This window comes from Myxocyprinus asiaticus, chromosome 20, assembly GCF_019703515.2.
Source record: "Myxocyprinus asiaticus isolate MX2 ecotype Aquarium Trade chromosome 20, UBuf_Myxa_2, whole genome shotgun sequence".
NCBI lineage: Eukaryota > Metazoa > Chordata > Actinopteri > Cypriniformes > Catostomidae > Myxocyprinus > Myxocyprinus asiaticus.
The window spans coordinates 1,982,989-1,990,218 of NC_059363.1; the positions used below are offsets into that span (position 1 = coordinate 1,982,989).

The following is a 7,230-nucleotide window of genomic DNA, read 5'->3' on the forward strand; positions in this document are numbered from 1 at the left end:
ATTATTGTTTGTATGTAAACCTGAAAATAAAAATGTTAGATTAAATTAAAATGTATTTGTACAGTGCTTTCACAATAAATATTGTTCCAAAAGCAGCTTTACTGAAAAAAAAACGGCCTTACAACCCCCAGTGAGCAAGCAAATATTTCAAGAAATATTTTTTCAAACCAATCTAAAAACCTATAAAAATCTGTCTGTCAATAGAATAAATTAATCAGGATTAATCTCATGATTTTCAACCGGTCTTTAGAATGCAGAATGAAGCAATTAATTAATGTCAAACTTTTTTCTAAATTTCTAAAAGTTTTTACACTTTTTTTTCATGGACCCTCTAAAACACCCCCTTGTGACCCCCTGGGTGTCCCCGGATCCCATTTTGAAAACCCCATGCCTTAGAAGATAGCTGCCTATGTAGACAATAGACAACAAGGCAGCTTATGACATTAAGTAAAAGAGATTTAGAGGGTCCGACAGCTGAAGAAAGTGCTTAATTTTTGGTAGCTTAATTTTTTTATTTCAATGTTTTCTTTTTTTCTCACAAAAATTTTATTGTCTATGCATTTACTTAAAATATACATTGTGATACTGTAATCTTGCCTCATAATAAATGTTTGAATTTGAATACTATTTTTCTTCTATGCAACCCTTCACTAGAATTTACATTGTAGCCAGCTATAATTTGCATAATTGCAGCATGATTGTTGCTGAAATTTTACTGCTGTTTTAAAAATACAGCACTATTCTTTCTCATATAACACAACAGGCTTGATTTGATTGGTGGTGGTAGTGGATGTTAAAGTCATCCGCTGTAGAGCCGTCACATCCGAGGAGCATTTTCTTCTTTTATAAATGCTACTCACTTTCCTCCTGAAATAGTGTCCTGAGCAAACATACAACACTGGATTCAGGCAGCTGTTTGAAAAGGCCATATATGTGGAAAACTGATCTCCAGTATTCAGGACATGGGACCACTTGTGCCCATCCAAAACAATGATATCACAGAGTATGTCCAGCAAAGTGAAGATGTGTAATGGCCCCCAACAGATTAAAAACAACAGTGTAACAGTGATCACAAGGACTGTAGCCTTCCTGTCGTTTCTATCTTCCCAGTAACTGTTGTCTCGCTTTTTCTTTAGTGCACAAACATTTTGAGAATGTGAATGTGATATCAGAATGTGATAACCAGGAGCGATAGAGCAAAACCCAACATGTTTAGTTGGATATGATGGGCCAGTTTACAGGAATTGTTGGGATAATCAATGATGCATTCGACAGCTTGATGGCCTGGAATATCTTGCACCATTTGGGAAGCCGCCATTGGAACACCCATTCCAAAACCAAAGAGCCACAGAGAAACGCGAATGACTTTGGTGTATCGTTTCCGCCGAAGCCATCTCGCCTTCATGGTCAAAAAACATCCAAGCCTGGCAAAAACCTATATCCAGTCTCCCAAAACCATGTGGAAAAATGTGTTATGGTCTGATGAGACCAAGATTTAACTTTTTGTCCAAAATTGCAAAAGGTATGTTTGGCGCAAAAACAATACAGCACATCAGCAAAATAACACCATACCCACAGTGAAGCATGGTGGTGGCAGCATCATGCTTTGGGGTTGCTTTTGTTCAGCTGGAACTGGGGCTTTAGCGAAGGTGGAGGAAATCACGAATAGCTCCAAGTACCAGTCAATCTTGGCACAGAACTTTCTGGCGTCTGCTAGAAAGCTGAAAATGAAGAGATCTTTCACCTTTCAGCATGACAATGATCCAAAGCACACATCCACAATCAACAAAAGAATTGCTTCAGCAAAAAAGTTTAATGTTTTGGAATGGCCCAGTCAGGTCCCAGACCTGAATCCAATAGAAAATCTGTGGGGGGACCTGAAGAGGGCTGTGCACAGGAGATGCCCTCGCAATTTGACAGATCTGGTACGTTTTTGCTAAGAAGAGTGGGAAAATATTCCCAAGTCAAGATGTGCCAAGCTAATAGACTCTTATCCAAACAGACTGAGTGCGGTAATAAAATCAAAGGGTGCTTCAACTAAGTATTAGTTCAGGGATGTGCACATTTATGCAGTTAGGTTATTCTAAGTTTTTTATTTATTTTCTCTGAAATGGGTCACTTTGTTTTTCAGTGCCATTGCATAGGTTGTAATTTTTACATTAAAGATGCAAAAAGTCTGATATGATTTACTTTTGTTTCATTTTTTACATCACAAAAACCTGCTGTTTTAACAGTGGTGTGTATATCCACTATAGATGCTGGTGATGTTGAATGCAGACCGCTTCCTCGCACTTGTGTTGACCATTAAGGCGAGATGGCTTCGACTGACAACCTGGCTTCGACTGACAACCTTGCACATGAATTCTCCATAAGGCCACATGAAGTAGTTAAGAAAATTCATGGCCCAGAATGGAAGACAGACTAGTAGGATGAGGTCTGCCAGTGCCAGGTTACCCAGGTAGATCTCTGGTACAGACCATCGGCTTGCCTGTAATGTGAATACTAGCAGTACAAAAGAGTTGCCTACAATTCCCATCAAACATACTATAAAGATGTATGGTGGAATAATGGAATATACAAGCTGCCAGTCGGATGAGTTGAAATGATCCATGTATGATGAAGCAACGGTCGTATTTGGAGACTGAAGTGTTGCCAAAGACACAAGATCTTCTAGTTGCATCCTACAAGAGAAAAGAGGTAGTGTTTGACCACATCCACATCAATCCGTTTTTGTTTGAAAAAGTATGCGATAATGAAAAGCATTGTCAAAACGCTAAATTTATGGGGAAGGAAAACACTGTTTCAGTATGGATGAGAAGTGTATTCATAGCAAAATCAATGTATTTTCAAACTAAAACGAATAAGGCCACGTTCACACTCGCACATTTTAGTTTGAAAAACATTGATTTCTACACATTTATTCCTCTCGTCTACACTAGGACAGTGTTTTCCTTCACTAAAACTGAGTGATTCCTTCACCACCACATACTTTGGAAAACAATGACATTAGGAAACTGAAAACGGAGGATCCAAATTTAAATGGATTAGTGTGGACATAGCCTTAATGCAGAACATCATTAACCTGTTGCATAACACATTCTATTATCCTGTTTTTTAGCAAATTGGCACCTTTAATTTTTTTTTTACTTCCGATACTTCTGAGTCATGTCTGTATTACTTACATCTTAAGTTATTTTTTTGTTTTTTACATTTTTATCCCATTTTCTCCTAATTTGGAATGCCCAATTCCCACTACTTACTAGGTCATCGTGGTGGCGTGGTTACCTACCTCAATCCGGGTGGCGGAGGACAAGCCTTAGTTGCCTCCACTTCTGAGACCGTCAATCCGCGCATCTTATCACGTGGCTCATTGTACATGACACAGCGGAGACTCCGCATGTGGAGGCTCATGCTACTCTCCGCGATCCACGCACAACTTACCACACGCCCCATTGAGAGCGAGAACCACTAATCACGACCACGAGGAGGTTACTCCATGTGACTATACCTTCCCTAGCAACCGGGCCAATTTGGTTGCTTAGGAGACCTGGCTAGAGTCACTTAGCATGCCCTGGATTCAAACCCGCGACTCCAGGGGTGGTAGTCAGCATCAATACTCGCTGAGCTACCCAGGACCCTCTTAAGTTATTTCTGGTGTTGTAGTCCATTCCAGAATAAAGTGGCCTCAAAAAGCATTTGTAAATTTAAAGGAATAATCCGGGTTCAATATGAGTTAAGCTCAATCGACAGGATTTGTGACAAATTTTAAGAGTGCTAGCATTAAGCGCAGTGCTATGCTTTAAATAGCTCAAAGTCAGTGGGCATGGCCGTGAACTTTTGGTATTTTCTTGCAAGCATCCTCTAAGTCTAGACACAAGCTAAGCTCAAATGGGCTGTCAAGTGCAATTTAATTCGGAGGTTCTTCTCCGGTTATTGCAGCATCTGCGTCCTATTATATAGTCCATTTCATCTCAAGCACCAGCGATATAAACAAAGACAGCACATTCTTAAGAAGTTGGTAGTGTAAATGGACTCTATTCAATAAAGTAGAAGAATATAAATATTTCTATGACAGTGACACGCTCCTTTTATACGCATACATTTTTTTATTCTTGTCAGGATTTGTGGTAGGATGAAAGAAAATGTAAGTATTATTAATAATTTTCATCTACTGACACACAAATCATGGCTGGTATTAACACTGATTGAATCAACACACACGTCACTTCTACCGGTCAGTTTTGATTTCGAATAATGTATTTATTAAAAACACGCAAAAATTAAACCAAACATTTTTTAAAGTTCAAATTACAACTCAAACGAAACAAAAATGTAATCAAAATAACGAAGTGGTCAAAAGAATCATACCAAGTCCAAACATTTTTTCCTCCACAACTTCTTTACTGGACCCTTTTGTAGTGACTTAAAAATGATACTACGACAACAGGTGAAATACCAATACAAATTAGATCATACATACAGCAGTAAATATAAACCTAATTATAATAATTGAAAAATAAACCATGACCAATAGATAGTTTAACATAAATCTCATACATTTTTGTTTAATAAAACACCTATAACTCTGATCGTCAGGGATATAATTTGATGTTCCACTATATTTTCAGAGTTTGGACATGAACTTTATCACCACCTGCTGGTGGAATCTCCAAACTGCAAATGCAGGAACTGAATTTAGACTTTGCGCTGAAAACAGCTGTGCTTTTGAAATGTCTTAGCGCAATTTCTCAGGCAAATAACAAGCTGTGCTTTGTGCCACTTCATTAACATACAATACACTCCAGTTTGCGCAAACACTCCCACCCACCCCCACTTGCACTTTGTGCTGACACGAAAATTGCACTTAGAATTAGCGCATTCACGAAAACTGGATAAGACATAGCTCACGGTCGTTGCATGTAGCCAGGGCTGGATTGGTAATCTAGTACACTGGGCATTTTCCCGGTGGGCCGACGCACTTTGGGGCCGATCAGGGGCGGACTAGCCATCGGGAGAACCGGGTGGGCTGGTGGGCCGGCCGCGAAATGGGCAGAATGGGCTGCGATAATCTGAAATGAGCCACTGCGTTATGCAGAATGGGCCACAAAACCGCACCGCGATATGCCGAAGGGGGCAGCGATATGCAGAAAAGGACAGCGACCCCCCCCCCCCCCTCAACAACTTTTGGGCCAGTTTCTATGTAAAATCCCAGGCCGATTTCTCTTCCCAGTCCATCCCTGCGTGTAGCGCTGCGCTTTGCACACTCCCGAAAATAGAGCCCAAATTATTGATAACCATAAAAAATTAATTTCAGCTCGTCCCTCCTTTTCTTTAAAAACAGCTCAAATCTGTGTTACAGTGAGGCACTTACAATGGAAGTCAATGGGGGCCAATCTGGAAACGTTAAAATACTCGCTGTTTTAAAAGTATAGCCACAAGTTGTAAACAATATGTATATAATATAATCGTTTAAATCGATAAAATCGCTTACTAACATTTTCTGTGTAAAGTTATAGCCAATTTTAAAACTATTACCATGATGATGTAACACCGTAAACCCTTAAACAACCGTAAAAACAACTTTACGGCTCAAATAATACACAAGTTTTAACAGAAGAATTAATCTAAGTGCTTTTATTAAATTATTCACATTAATGCCTTTAAGATGAATTAACCTTTGTCTGTGTGGATGCAGCATAATTTAAAATGTTTTCAGTTTCAGATGCCATTGTAGAAATTTAGTATTCGCAATCAGCCATGATTACTTAAATCAATGAGTGAAAGTGTCAAATAACAGGACGGTTACTGAGATTAAGTGAGTAGTATTCAGCCGGTCATGTGATTCTAATATGGCAGCCCCCATGAGCGGACCCTCTCCTTGTAGAATAAAACAGCTTTTATAAGGTTACTGATATGACAGGAGTCTTCATCTCATGTGTGTGCTCATTATATATATATATATATATTGCAAAATTACAATTCATGTCTTTAGAAGTAAAACTTTTTTAATGGAGGATAAAATTACTGAGTGCATCTTGAAACTCTCCAAAAATTGGCCTCATTGACTTCCATTGTAAGTGCCTCACTGTAACCTCTACTTTTGCTTTTTTAAATGAAAAGTAGGGACTAGTCGAAATTAATTTTTGTGGTAATCTACATTATGCCACAAATGCTGTCGAATGAGCTTAACTTGTAGTGAACCCAGACTATTCCTTTAAGTAACAATTAAAAAGGTCTGAATGTGCAACATGCATGCATGCAGCATGACAGCTGTAATAATTTGTATAAGATGGCAATAACAAACATTAGATAACAAAATATTAAAGCAAGTGTCATTAATTACAAAGAAAGATAGCACAAGCACACTTTTCAAGCAAATGCTAAAACATTTGATCTAGTGTTGAAAATGAAAACACTTTGTGTTAATGTGCTGAAGTCCAACTGTGGTTACTCGAGGTTACTTGAGAGAAACAGACTTCAAACATCCACTAAAAATCACCAAGACACCAGTTGATTCAAAGTCATTAAGCTAAAATTACTCCAAAATTACTCCATTACTTCAAAGTGAAGTTAGTTCTGAGAAAAGCTCCAGCAGCATTTGAGCAATGATTTATCTGACACAATGACATACAGACATTTTAAGTGTAACTATACTTTATTGACTACTGCTGATTCTAAAGAGAGTAAAACAATTGCTTACCTGAAAGACTGAAATTCCTCCAATCAAAATGTTCTTGTACTTCTTCAAGGAATCTTCAGTAAGACCAGTGAACAGCTCTGTCCACATTCTTCCACAAATGCCCAGCCGCCGGTGAGGTATGTTTTGTTTACATTTCAGACGTTTTCTCTGCTAGCTGAATGCACAAACATGATTATACAGCTGGAGAGAGATAAATGAAGACTTCATGAGTAATGCAAACATTACACCAGTGAGCCAAAAATGTAAATCTAGATATTGTGCTTGATAGATTTCCTTGCTTATTATAATACAATAATAAACAAGTGTTATAAACCTCATAATTTAGATATTAAAAACTTTATTAATATAAGGAATTTCAATTGTGTTGGCATAAATTACAGTTGTGCTCAAAAGTTTGCACACCCTGGCAGAAATTGTGAAATTTTGGCATTGATTTTGAAAATATTTAAGGATAGTCTTTTATTTAAGGATAGTGATCATATGAAGCCATTTATTATCACATAGTTGTTTGGCTCCTTTTTAAATCATAA

The 7,230-nt window shown here is 38.0% G+C and overlaps 1 pseudogene; it reads right to left on the reverse strand.

The window, feature by feature from the left end:
- Nucleotides 1-737: 737 nt before the first annotated feature.
- LOC127410731 (B1 bradykinin receptor-like) lies at nucleotides 738-6,745 on the reverse strand (annotated as a pseudogene).
- Nucleotides 6,746-7,230: the final 485 nt, after the last annotated feature.